The 13,461-nt window shown below is 38.7% G+C and overlaps 1 protein-coding gene across 4 annotated transcripts in view; it reads left to right on the top strand.

Annotated features, from left to right (window-relative positions):
- The window catches only part of XYLB (xylulokinase), an 86,601-nt gene that overhangs the window by 35,379 nt on the left and 37,761 nt on the right, over positions 1–13,461 (top strand). The window contains exons 19-20 of one of the 4 annotated variants that reach the window (XR_009965350.1): positions 106–143; positions 1,409–3,231. The exons of the other annotated variants lie outside the window; for them this stretch is intronic. The gene's annotated coding sequence lies outside the window, so the exon portion shown is untranslated. Of the gene's footprint in view, positions 1–105; positions 144–1,408; positions 3,232–13,461 lie in introns of those variants that run through there. 4 annotated transcript variants of the gene reach the window in all.

Here is a 13,461-nt window from a genome sequence, read left to right as displayed (position 1 = left end):
TTTAACAGAAACTGAAATAAAACATTGCAGCAATTGACAGGGTGTAGTGAACTCTTTAGCACTGGAAGTTCTACAAACAAGGTTTGTTTTTTTTCCTAAATACAGGTGCTCTGATCCAAAGAGATTGTTCATGTTATAGAAGGGTGAGTTAAAAGGACCAGAGTGGTCCATTCTGTCTCAGACACATGGGAATCTGTAAGAGATGCCATTGCTAGGAAGCTCATCTGATTCACAGCTATATATACATTGCTTTGTAGTAATCATTTCTACCAATAGCAGCTGCTGGTATCACTGTAAATGACCCCCTGTTTCTACATTCTGCTTGTAAAACACTATAGCTACCTTAGTTGACACTAGGGAGATGATACCTATTTATTACTTTAAATCTTTCTTCAGTGTCTTTCTGTGTTTTCATTTTTGTTGCTCAAATGTGACAGGTCTGTTAGTGAACTCCATTCAGCTCTCCCAAGAATCCCTAGTCTCTCCAGATGTCTTTCTTTTTTCTGGCTTAAGGTTATTCAGCTGCTGTTACACATCTCATGTTATGCATCACTTCTGAGCACTGTTTCCAAGCTTTCAGCTGCATCAATCCACCCTTGAGATTTTTCAGTGTTAACAGGCATTCTACAAGACAAGTCATTCTTTCCCGACCTACTCTATTTGCGTGCATGTACAGTAATTTTTGCTCTGTTTGCTGCATGAAATTAAGCAAGACAGTTTTGCCTTACTTTAAAAGAGATCATTGTCTGAGTTGTTTTAAAATGAATTTAAATATCTGAAGTGTTGGTTCCATACAGACTTTGATTTCTAGAGGACAGTTTCTCAGTGCTTACTCAGATTATCTCAAGAGAAAAATAACAAACCACCCTGCATTTATTAAGTAAAAACACAGTAAAAGCTCACATGTCTGTGGGGAAGGGGAATTCTGCATTCTACTTGTGTAACTTTAATTGTCTTTAGACATTAAAGGATTAATTTGGGCAGCTTTTTTTTTTTTTTTTTTTTTAAATTTCTGACCCATGGTTTTCAGGAATGCATGTAAAGGGCAGTCTCTTTTTCTGCCTTTAAAATACATTACTTAGCCTGTACATGGTGTGTCTAACTTATACACTTGTGAAGGTGTGCATGGTGCATGTAAAGTGACAGGTCTCAGCCCCAAGGCTTTCACAATGTTGGTTCAGTCCAGGTGTAAAGGACAGCAGCGGATGGGACGTTCATGAAAAATAAGCTTCAAGTGCAGTATGTGCTCAGAAGTTCTTGCTCTGACAGGAGTACCAACAGAGATTTTTTAGGTTTGCACTTGGAGGCTGTAATTTATGATCAGTGACAGGGCTGACCCAAAGAAGGATGAAATTCCTGATCCCAGATTCCAGACAGTGATATAATTTTTCTCTTTGATGTTTAAAAGGCTGGACTTGAGTTTCTTACAGTGGCCTTCAGCTCATCAGTGCTATTCCTCCTTGGAAAATCTAAGGAGTGTATGAAAGAACACAAGGAAAAAAGTTTGCTTGAAACTGAAATTGTCTTCTTCCAACTGCACTTACAGTGATTGTACAGCATCAGGCAGACTTAAAGTAAAACTAAACTCGGGTGTACCTGCTGAGCATTGTACATCAATTACTACTCAAGTAGAAAGTGAGTTTAAAAGTGGCCGCTTCTCTACCACTTATGTTGGTTTTAAAGTATTTGTCTTCCGTTTGACAATATTTAAACTTAAGAAATTTCTGAAAAGTGGAAATTTGAAATTAAAAATAGAGTATATATATACATACAAAGGGAGGTTTTGTGATGTTTTTATTTTTGATAGTGTCTGAAAGTGAAATACCGTAGAGGATACCTCTACGGCAGATAACTGAACTTGTAAATCTTTATCTTTAATGTTACTAAAGCGTGACTTAACTCAACTCTCAGTGTTTCACCTCTGGGTGTGCCTATCTCGGTTGACTCTTCTGAAATGCGTAATTATTAGCTGTTTTCAGAAGTTCTGGTAGATGGAAGTTCACTTATGCACGGTTTGTAGAAACCAGCTAGCATCTTTATAAAACATAAACCTGTGTGCCTTTGTGTTTCCACTTTTGCAGCAACACTGAGTGGAAAGAATGGCTGCGTTGGAATTTGAATGAGCTGAATGCTCTGTCTCAAAAACTCTATGAGAAGGTGTTTGCTGTGCGCAAACACACAGTATTGAATTCTTTCTTTTTACAAGGCAACAATGTTACCCAAGATAGCAATTCTAAACAGTGTGTATTCATTACAGAAGTAGAAGCAAATGCCAGTATTATTTTGGAAAACAAACTGACTTGGAAATATGCTCAATTTCCTTAGCTTAAAGTTAGTTGCCAGAGTTTCAGTGTACTTATCTATCTAGTCAATGTACTTCATCATTGAATGCAACGTTCTTCACTTTTGTGTGTTTTCCTGTCATGTTTTCAATATGTTAAGATCACTTCTGTTACATTTCAAATATTGACTTTGTTGGTAGAGGAGTTTGGATCCTAGGGGTATCCATGTGCTGAAGGAATGCATCTGGGAACTGTATTCCAGCAGATCCTTGGCTGACTTCTCTGTGTTTCCAGCATTGGGTCACTCAGTTCCTTCCCTCACCATCGCTAGTATCTAGTACCAAACAGGTAAATCTCAGTATTTATCTGTACATAGCTATTTCCATGTGTGCATCTCAAGAAGTAATTATGGAGAGCTGGAGGGCACTCAGCATTGTTTCAAACTGGCAAAGTATTTCTGTGCTGTCGGTGGCCAACTAAAACCTACAAAACAGCAGAAAATAATATATATTGGCCTGTGTAGCAGCAGCACTGTGAGTAGCATTGGAATTAAAGTGGCCACAGAGCTGGAGGGATGGTGAACGATATTTTCAAAAGCATTCACTCTCTTCACTCAAGGTGCTCTTGATCTTTTCCCTCTGTGTTTATTCTGGTCAAAAATGAACTTTTTGTTATTTTGAAGTGGTTCTAATTATAATGGTTATACAAATGTACAAGTGGAGAGCTGCATGAGTAATCTCTTCAAATTAAGTGCACTTCTAGTAAAGTGATTTAAGTTTACCTGCAAGTGAACACTTGTGCTGGAGAGTGATACAAAGCTTCATATATCATATCTGATTTTTGTCTGTGAACATAAAAGCCTGGTACCCACTGAAATGCAGGTGAACATCTGAAGCCATTGTTTTTAAGTATGATATGTTAGAATAAAAAATTGCTGGCAAACGCTCAGGATCTAGTGGCTTCTTGTTTATTTTTGTGTTTTAAATTCCTTTTTTATTCATTGGAGTTATTAAATTCTTTCAAGTATGGTAGCGGCTATGAACTTTGATACAGGTCGGGGCAGATTATAGATGTTATCGAGGCTGTTGCTTAAAGTGTAATCACTGCAAGGGCATTCCTGTTGATTTCAGTGCTGCCATTTGCATGAATAAGGGTTAATCATGAGAACCAGGAGAGTGTAAGACTATAACCCTAATTTCCATCCCCTTTTATATGCTTGAAAATGGGTTAGATCACTCCTCAGAGGCCTGATCATTTAACTCTTTTCATTTTAACCAAGGATAAAACTGACAGCAGTTCCAGTTTGGAGTGGCCTCAGACAAACTTCTGTCATCTACCTCCCCTATACATCCTTTCTGTCTGTCCTGATGGCACATCCAACACCCCAAAATCAGCTGCACATTCCAGCAGACTACAAAAGCAAAAGTACATTGAGGGCTGAGGTAGGATGTGTTGTATTCTGGTGGTTAAAAGAAGAAAGTTTCATATATGTATGTTTTTACCTGTACGCACTCACACACACTATATATATATAGTATAAATAACTATATTGTACAAATAAGTTTTCTATTTCATTTAGAGGATAGGAGGCAAGACTGGAAATTCACAGAACCTTTTGGTTATTATAACTGACGTTTCTGAAATGAATTGTTTTCTCTGAGTAGTCACTCATGTGCAAGTGACTGGTACGTGTGGAGATGCAGAAAATGTCTTGTAGAACTATTGTGGCTTGGGTAACTCATGTTTCTGATGCTTAGGAGTGATACCACAAATGTATGAGAAAAGTGGTGTAACGAACAGTGTATACCTAAAGAGCTCCAGATAAAAGGTTCAAAGAACAATTATCTCAGTTGAATGTAGTGTTTTAAAAACAGCTTAATCCATTTTCCTGCCCTTTTTGTGCTTTTCCTCTAAATAACTCTAATGTATAATAATTAATTGCTTAAAATAATACCTATAAATCTAACAAGGTTTATCTAAAGCTTGGCTGCACAGAGGAAACTTCATGTTTGTTTCGGTGTGAGAGGAAAAATCCATTTACTGAAAAATATTAAGAAAGCTAATATTAATTTAGATGGAACTTAAATCTTTAATGGCTTTTTAAAATTATTTTCCTTAGATTTTAATTTGAATTAAATCATTGCTATTGTTAAATTAGTTAAACACTAAATTAAGAAATGCAAATGAAGTAAGCCCAAAATCCAATGTGGTTATTGTTTTTATTGATATATGTAGGCTAGTGGTGCGGAGCAAATTCCAATTATATCTGATCTGTTATTTGCAGTACAAGTTCCTGACTCTTCATTAAGTGTAATACATTAGATTAAATGCTTTGCTCGATAAGAGCTTGGAAAATGCCAGTATTACAATAAACCACTTGCTGCTTTTGTCTCTTTGTTTGGGCTGTTAGCGCTGCCTGTAATGCAGGCTTTCTAGTTTAATGTTTTAAAATCCTGTCCAGTTGTGATCATCAGAGAAAGATAAATGTAAAACTTTAGGTAGCATAGTCACAGGAGGCCTGGGAGCAAGGGAGAGTTGCTAAAGGCAACTCCATTACATACATGAGTTCACCTGAATAAATGTTCAGTGGCTTCTGCTATGCTAACTGTAAATACTAGTAGCTAGTGAGGAAAATGCTAGTTTCACATGATGTATCTCCCTATATGATTAAAACATCCAAAATAAATGGAGCGTGTCTTCAAGTACCAGAACTAAATTTATCCAAGTTGTTCTGTATCTGTTGGTTTATACTTTTATAAAGTGCAGTATCCTAAACTGACTAAAATAAGTAGAAATCTAGGTAGGAAAGAGGAAAATGTATGTGCCATTTTGAGCTTGTCTGCTTTGTGCACAACCAAAGTACTTGTCTGTATAAAAGCTCCTTTTTGATTTTTAAACTACTTTTTTCCCTGGAAGCCATTCAGGAAGGCAAAATTGAGCCAAAGCTTCTCATAGCTGCCCTGTGACAGTCCCAGGTGGAGAGAGGACACCATAACCAAGGGTAAACCTTGTTGCATGGCTTGCTCTGCACAGCTCTTGGGCAAGCCAGGCACACCTGGTGGTACCATGTTCCTGAGCTGTGCCTGGTTTCTGCCTGTGCTGCTGTATCCAGCAGTAGCAGCTTCATAAGCATCCATGTGAATAAAACTGTTTTGGCTTCAGTCAATAGTTAATCTTTTCCTGGCAGGATAAATGTTGCAGTTGATGTGACGGAGCCTTGTGAGGTAATTACTGTTCTGTTTTAACCTAATGTGGTGGGCATAGCAAGTGTATCTAAAGTGTGGGCTGGGTATGGGAGATGGCATTCTAGTGCTGTGGTTAAGTCATTTGTGATGTCTAAATCTGCAGGGGGAGTATTTGGCAGAGCTGAGACAAGACGTTGACACCCACTTAGCATGGGTGTCAGCCTTCTCACCCTATGCCCAGAGAAACTTCTGCCCATTCTACTCTAAGTAGTGTAAACCAGTCGTTTTCCATTCTCTCTCTCTCTCTGTCCTCCTCTTTCATTTTCCCGGAGTTCTGGATCAACCTGCATCTAGAGTAATTCAAAATGGTTCTGTGAAGACACAGAAAGAGACTGTAATGTTCATTACTGGAATGAGTGGAAAAAAAGCCCTCTTTTCTGCATCATCATGAGAACCTCACGGTATTTGCCGTCTTGCTTTGTTTCACATTTGACTGCTTAGTAACTGCTACCATGCTGTTAGCAAAATGCTTCTCTTTCTTGATGCTTTCCTCCCATGCCTGTTGTTACACAAATCCTTGGAGCATGGCTCCAGAAAGTCTCCCTGAAACACTTTCCTCTGACAGCATAGTCTATTCGAGCTACTCCATGCCCATGGTCATCAGAATCCCTATTCTGTGCCTGGGCTAAAAATGAGACCATTCTAGCTCAACACCTCCTCCACTTCCATATGTTATACTGCATTTGTTGCTGAGGGTGATGCCAGCTATTGAGTGCCTCCTTGCAGTGGTGGCAAGGAGGCAGGATGATGAGTTTCTGGGTTGCAGACAGAGATCTTTACCTTGCAGGAGATGTTTTGTGGTTTTGAGGTGGTCATTGCTTGGGCTTCTCTTCTGTAAGATTTTTGAAAATCCTCTTGCATAGATGTTTTCAGGTGCTTCTTCCAGACTTACGGGCCTTTTTGCCACACCGTGATCAGAGGATAACTAGACTTCCAGAATGAGACTCTGGCCATTGGGCACCATGTTGCAATGGCATCATCTTGTACTTGCTTAGCTGTATTGAATATATGGCACTGCAGCAATCTGCAAAGAATGAGGTCTCTGCATCCAGGAAGAGCAAACAATGGGTTGTTTTCAGTGCAAGCTAGTTAAATGGGAATCAATTATGGAGAAGTCCTGGAAGCACTGGCATGGAGGAAAGGTGGATTTGTATTGAACTTTAATGTTTGACCATGCTGCATAGTAGAAGTCTGTTTCCTCCTGCAAAACAGGCTGGTTTCAGGTGCCTAGAATAGTGTGTAGGTTATGACCCAGCTCAGGCAATGAAGTCTGTATAAATAAAAGTACAGGTATTATGAATAGTGAGGATAAGTAGTGCTGGATTAGAATATAAATCTTAAACAGGATTAAGCCACAGCTAATATGTACCTATGGAGCAGAATGTGCTTTCTGAATAGGGAACAACCTAGATAAACAGATTTCATAATTTCAGAGGCAGCTCTGCCTCAGTTTGTAAGTGATCATGCCCTTTTATACTCCAAGGAGAATTTGTATTGCACCAAAGATGAAGATTTTCTTTGGAATCATTTTTGTTTGTTGGCCCAGGACTGAGAAAAACTTGCTGCAGGATTTGTGTAGGATTCATTTGCCCCATCTGAAATTCTGTCAGGGCTGAAATGAAATGTGAGCAAGAGGAAGAACCATGTAATGGTACAGGCTCATTTGTTTTCACATGAATGCATTAGAGCAAAATCTCACTTTCATGAATCAGCATTTCCTTTGTCAATAACTTTCAATATTAAACAGTAAGGTGACACCAGGATTACATTGGAGAAAAAGTAAATTAAACTGCGACAAAAGATTCTGGAGGGTAAATTGACATCTCAGATCTTGATTCATGGTTCAGCTACAGAACAGGATGGGAATAACTATTTCCTTCCCCCTATGTTTAAAATTGTTTTGCAACTGAGAGAGAAAAAGGACATTTCCAGATCCTTAGTGGATACCGGCTCATTCAAATCCCACACTGTATTGAGAAAAGATACCTTTACTACGTTCCATGTTTTCTGAAAATTGTGATGTTCATTCAGTTTGTCAAGATATGGAGCAGATAGTTGTGCACTTTCTGTGTTGCTAGAAAGAAAATAGCTGATGTTTTAGTATCCTCATGTGCTGAAATGTCATATTCTTGAGCCGAAGTGCAGTGTTTCCTTCTTTTCATTCTTACCATATCCATTTTCTACACATTAACCTCTTCCTGACCTAGTGCCTCTTATGCATAAAAAGCCCAAGTGCTTCTAGGTTGCAAGCGTAGAAGTTGTCTAATATGTTAGTCTTGACAAGGATTCAAAGGAAATACACAAATTTAAGAATAACATTAACTTTAATAAATAATCCTGGGGAAGTTATTTTGAAATGCTTATTCTAGTGAAAAGGCTGTCATTAAAGCTTCCGAGACTGCTGTTTAAATTACATAGGTGTCTTGCTACTCTGATCTTAGTGGTAGAAATTATTCTCCCTTGGGACGCACTTGGTTCATATCCATAAGTATCCGTGGGTTTCAATAAATACAAGTACATGGCATTTCCTTGACATGTCAGTTTAGCACCTCCTCCCTCATGCTTATTTATGTAAGTCTTCTAAACTCTTAAAAAAAAAGTTTCCTGTGTTCTGCCACTTGGCATTACCAGCTCAGTCCTGAAATGCTTTTGTTGGCTTTAGAAGTTCACAGAAAATCTAGAAGACAAACAAAAACCAAGAGAGAACACGCTTTCTGCAGGATCAGTGGTGCAAATTGCCATTTGTTTTGCTTCTCTATTTGTAGAATAGATTCTGCACAGACAGCAGTGAAAGCTTCCCTATCCTGCAGTCCCATCTCTGACTTAAGAAAGCACCTTTGGAAGAAAATGTATGTATTTTTATATAAATGGGCTTTATCTTTAGTCTGGCCTTTTTTTTTGTTTCCCCTAGCTTTAAATACAGACATTATTGTCTCATTGGCTTGTTGATGCTCCTGATGCTACTTGTGTTTAAGCATGTTCTGAAGTGATTTCCTAAATTCTTAGCTTTAATTTTTCATCTCCTGCTGAAAGCCAGCAAGAGAACTGAGTCGTGTAATTTGTGACCTAGTGTGTGCTTAGCAATACCTGGCAGGAGTCCTTTAAACAGGGACATGTGGCTCGGGCCCAGTTTCTCAGAACAGAGAGCTATTAGTGGCGATACCTCCAGTGTGTTAGTTGCTGTGACTATAAACACTGAGAAAGGTCTTCTTATATAATGAGAAAAAGCCAAAGAGGTGAGCTGTACATCACACAACCTCATCCAGTGTTCCTCTAATCCTGTCTTACACAGTCAACTGTCTCTCCAGGCTTATTCTCTGATATGATGATGAGAAGCTTATGCTTGTGACTTGAATAAATCACGTAAGTTGCATGTTAAACAGAGGAATGGTATGTTGGGAGCCTCATCAAATTCAACAAGGAAAAATGTCAAGTCTTGCACCTGGGGCACATAAACTCCCTGCGTTGATAAGAATCAAGGAGGGAAGCTCTCCTGAAATGGACGTGGGAGGTCTAGCTAAGAATGAGCCAGCAGTGTATCTATGCAGCAAGGAAGGCTGACATCATGCAGGCTGTAGCAACAGGAGAATAGCCAGGCAACTGAAATAGATAAATTACTGTTCTTTCTTCAGCAGTCCTTTAGGTCAGGTCTGGAGTACAATGCCCATTTGGGACCCCCTAATGTAAGAAACACATTGACAAACTGGGCCAAGTGCAGTGAAGAAGCCACCAAGGTGCTTGGGGTCTGGAGAGCCTGTCCTGATCAGGGAGGCTGGGGGAGCTGGGCTGTTCAGCCTGGAGAAGAGGAGACTTTAGAAGGGACTTAATGGTGGCCTGTTGAGGTGCTCTTTGGTGAGGTATCCAGCAGAGGGATGTCAGACCATGTCCATAAATCGATAGTTTCTAATGGGATATACAAAAGATAAGTTTTTCACAGGGAGAAGTTATAACTATAAAGCATTTTATTAGCGGGTTCTTGGTAACTGAAGGTCTTGAAACCTTGTCTCAGAAATGTAAAAAGACAAGGCTGATTTTATGTTGTTCTCCTTCTGAATAAAATTGGTGTATTGACCTAGTTCTGTCACTCTGCAGCCACAAGCCAATTGGATCCTTCAGCTGCTACCTCATCTCATTTTGCCTCATTTGGACAGATAGAACTAATTACAGTAGGTACTCTATCCAAATTTTTGCAGATTAATTTACAGCATGATGAACAGTCAGTGATGGAGATGCAACCAAGAAAGTGAGGGATGCTCTGACCTTGTCACTCAGATGGATGTGGAGACATACTGCTTTTTTCCCAGATGGCTCTTGAGTTTTACAGAAATCAGTGACATGTTTGATTACTTCTGACAAGCAGAGAATGCATTCTCTTTTAGCTGTATTGTGTTATGCCCTTCATGACAGTGGAAGAAGGCGAAGCAGCATCTTGACCAGCCACCCTTTGAGTAGAATATTATGGACTGAAAGTCTTGGGGTTGAAGTACACAGCTCCCATTGACTCTTGGTGCTGTAAGGATTAGAAACGGTGATGCAAGAAATTGCTTTGGGTACCTGTGATGTCAGTGAAACTTCAATGCATGCCTAAATAATGTTCTGCAGAGATGTTTTCTCAGCAATCAAGATGTAGCTTACATGCTATATGACATTTGGTAACTTTTGCGAAACAGAGAAGATTAATTTGAAATTGCATTAGCATATAGTAAAACAGGTCAAGATTGTAGCAGTCTTCAGAATTATGATAAATATAATTAGGGTTGTCAGACTTTTGTCTTCTTGTGAGTTTTAAAACAAACACATTGTGGGGGGAATGGATATGCTTGGAAATTTAGAGCTGATACAATCAGATGTCTGTTTGCAACATTTGAAGGTGCCTTATTGGTTGGCTTGATGGTGAATATTTTAAACGCTCGATGTAAAATACTTTCGTGTATTTTGTGAAAAGAAAAATGTGCTGGGTGTGTCTTCCCCGCAGCATTCTTTTGGACCACCTCTGGGTTGACCTGATTTACAGGCTTTCATTCAAAAGTGGCAGAGAATTAAGGGGAAATTCTTTCAATAGTGCTTAAGACTGAAATAGTTTTGCTGCTGTTGGTGAAGGTAAGAATGGTTATCCTGAGTCAGGCCAAAGGGCCAGCTAGGCTAGAATCTTCTAACAGTGGCCAGGCTGTAATACACAAGCAAGGCTTGAACGGCTGTTATATCCTCCCAGCTTCCACCAGTATGCAGTTTAGCAACTTCCTGAGCCTCAGGGTTTTTTATTTAACAGTGTTGACTTAGTTTTTCCCATGAACTTCTCTAATCACTTTTTAAAAGAATGTAGGTTTTTGGCACCCATAGTGTCCTGTAGCACAGAGCATTTCATCTGAGCTATGCATCGTGTGAGAAGTCCCTATTTTTTGTTTATACTGAGCATGTCACCTGATAATTCCATTTGCTCCTCAATAGGTTTTGTACTATGAGAAACAGTGAATAATTATTCTGTATTTATCATCTTTTTGACTGCCTGTGTATCTGCTGGCCTCTCCCTGGTATTGTCTTAGCTATTTCTTTTCTTGGCTGAAGAACTGTAGTCAAGACTTAGTCATGTCTCGTTGGAAGCTGTCCCACACCTTTGATCAGCCTTGTTGTGCCTCTATGTATTGTTTCCATTTTTATTTTTACTATGTATTTTCATGACGTAGGACCAGTACTACACTGAATATTCAAACAGACACTAACCTTTTATTTAAAAGGTAGCATAATACTATTTCTGGTTTTATTCTTTTAATACAATTTTAATGCACTTGCTTTTTCAATTTTTAGTATTGATCTAATATTTTCATGAAATTATTAAAACTTACCATGCTTTACTCAAAGATAAGTACTTAGAGCATGGTGGATATGTAAATTTAGATTTGTTCTTTCCGTGTACATTACTTTATACTAATCAACATTGAATTTCATCTGCCATTTTGTTTCTTATCCTGTCTCTCATAAGAAAATTCTGTAACTCCTCAGGGCTGGCTTTGTTGTTCTTTGCCCTTTCCCACGTTACTTGTGACCTTTCACTAGTGACTGTGAAAAATGATCACTTAGTCCTACTGTTTTTTTTCATGTCTTTTAAAAAGACATCATTAATGCATGAGACCACTTCTATTCTGTCCTCTGGCAACCGCCTTTCTGCAAAAAATTTTGGTGAAGAACCCTGTTAGAAAAAGCTGCTGGAAATCCATGCTTATGCTTCTGTAAAGCAAGTTGTTGGAAACTCCTGTTTCAAGACTTTTAGCAAGATGCATTTTCTCCAGTTAACATTTGAACAACTTGGCACTTCATTCATACACAACACGTTCTAAGCATCATCCCATGTTGACAACTCAGTCTGGGACAGGCCCTCCAACACATGCCAAATTAAGACACCCTTCATACGTTGTCCTTGAACTGTCTCGGTGTTAGTTAAGGGTATTCTAGGCTTTTGACTGCTGCCTTTAATTTCTTTTTAATGTTTTTTTCTCCGTCCTTTGTTATTCCAGTTTGTTGAAATTATGTATTTTCACTGTGGATTGATGGTTTATTTTTATTGATTGGCCCTTCATAGACTGATTTATCTTAATAGAATCATAGAATGTTTTGGTGTGGAAGGGACCATTAGAAATCATCTAACCTGCAGTATGCAGGGACATATTCAACTAGATCAGATTGCTCAGTACCCCATCCAGTCTTGACCTTGAATGTTTCCGGGGATGGGGCATCTACCACATCTCTGGGCAACCTGTGCCAGTGCTTCAGAACCTGCACTGTTAAAAATGTCTCCCTTAAATCTAGCCTGGATCTACCTTATTTTAGTTTAAAGCCATTACCCCTTGCTCTATTACTGCAACAGGCCCTGCTAAAAAGTCTGTCACCATCTTTCTTATAAGCTGCCCTTTAATTGCTGAAAGGCTTCAGTAAGGTCTCCCCACAATCCTCTCTTCTCCAGGCTGAACAACCTCAGCTCTGTTCTTCATGGTAACTATTACAGACTGCTTCTTCAGTAGTAACTTTCTGAACCCTCGTGTGTTTTGTGCTTAAGATAAGCCAGGTCAGGAGTTGCTGCTTTTTTCTCTTTTTTTTTTTAGAGTTCTATAAAAGTTGTCGCATAAGCATGTGCAAGTATGGTGTTTATTCTAACTCATACAGAGATAACTGTATTATTTCATTGTTACTGCATTGTCTGTCCAGGTGGTCTCTCCAATCTCTTTGTGTGTGTTTTAGTCACTGTTGTCATTCTGGGCAGTGGCCTGTTTTATGTTCCCAACATTGATGTGGTATTCAAACCATATGAGTTATGTTAGAAGTTGGTACAGTTAACTGTTTGCTCTGACTTCAGGTTTTTATTAATGTATAACAACACTCATGGCTGTGGTTTTCCAATGTCTTTGCAACGTAATTTGTTATTTTATTATACAGCATGTAATGATTGCCGTTCACCAGTAAGCTGTTTCTGTCAATATCCTTATTGAAAGCTAGGTATTTTAAAGTTTTCTATTTAAATTTTTTAGATACCTAGTATCGGTACAGGAACACTTCCGTGCTTGGCTTAGTAGCGGGTTTTTTTTGTGCTATGATTAAAATGGAATTATTTCTTCTTTGCAGTTTCTTGTTCAGATTTATTAATGTCTGCCCTATCTTTTATTTATAGATACAAAGTTTTAATGATTTCAGTCCTAGAAAATGTGTCATGTCCATTTGTGCCAGCCTTACTGCACTTCTTAGTTTAAAAGATTCTTCTGTAACATTATTAATTGTAAATGCCAGTAGTCTGGTACCAGCTTGATTTAGATGAAAACCATCTTTCCTGTATAAGCAGCCTTTCTTTCAAAAGCTTCTGCAGTTCCTACTGAATCAAAATTTAATAGTAAAAGCTCACATTTGTGAGAACAGAGTTATGCCAGTGTGGAGGTTTGCTTTTTTTA

Source organism: Pezoporus occidentalis, unplaced genomic scaffold (genome assembly GCF_034315485.1).
Source record: "Pezoporus occidentalis ecotype Australia unplaced genomic scaffold, CSIRO_AGI_Poc_V1 ctg23, whole genome shotgun sequence".
Taxonomy (NCBI): domain Eukaryota; kingdom Metazoa; phylum Chordata; class Aves; order Psittaciformes; family Psittacidae; genus Pezoporus; species Pezoporus occidentalis.
Note: the sequence above shows the minus strand (reverse complement) of the source record. Positions and strands in the feature narration are given on the sequence as shown.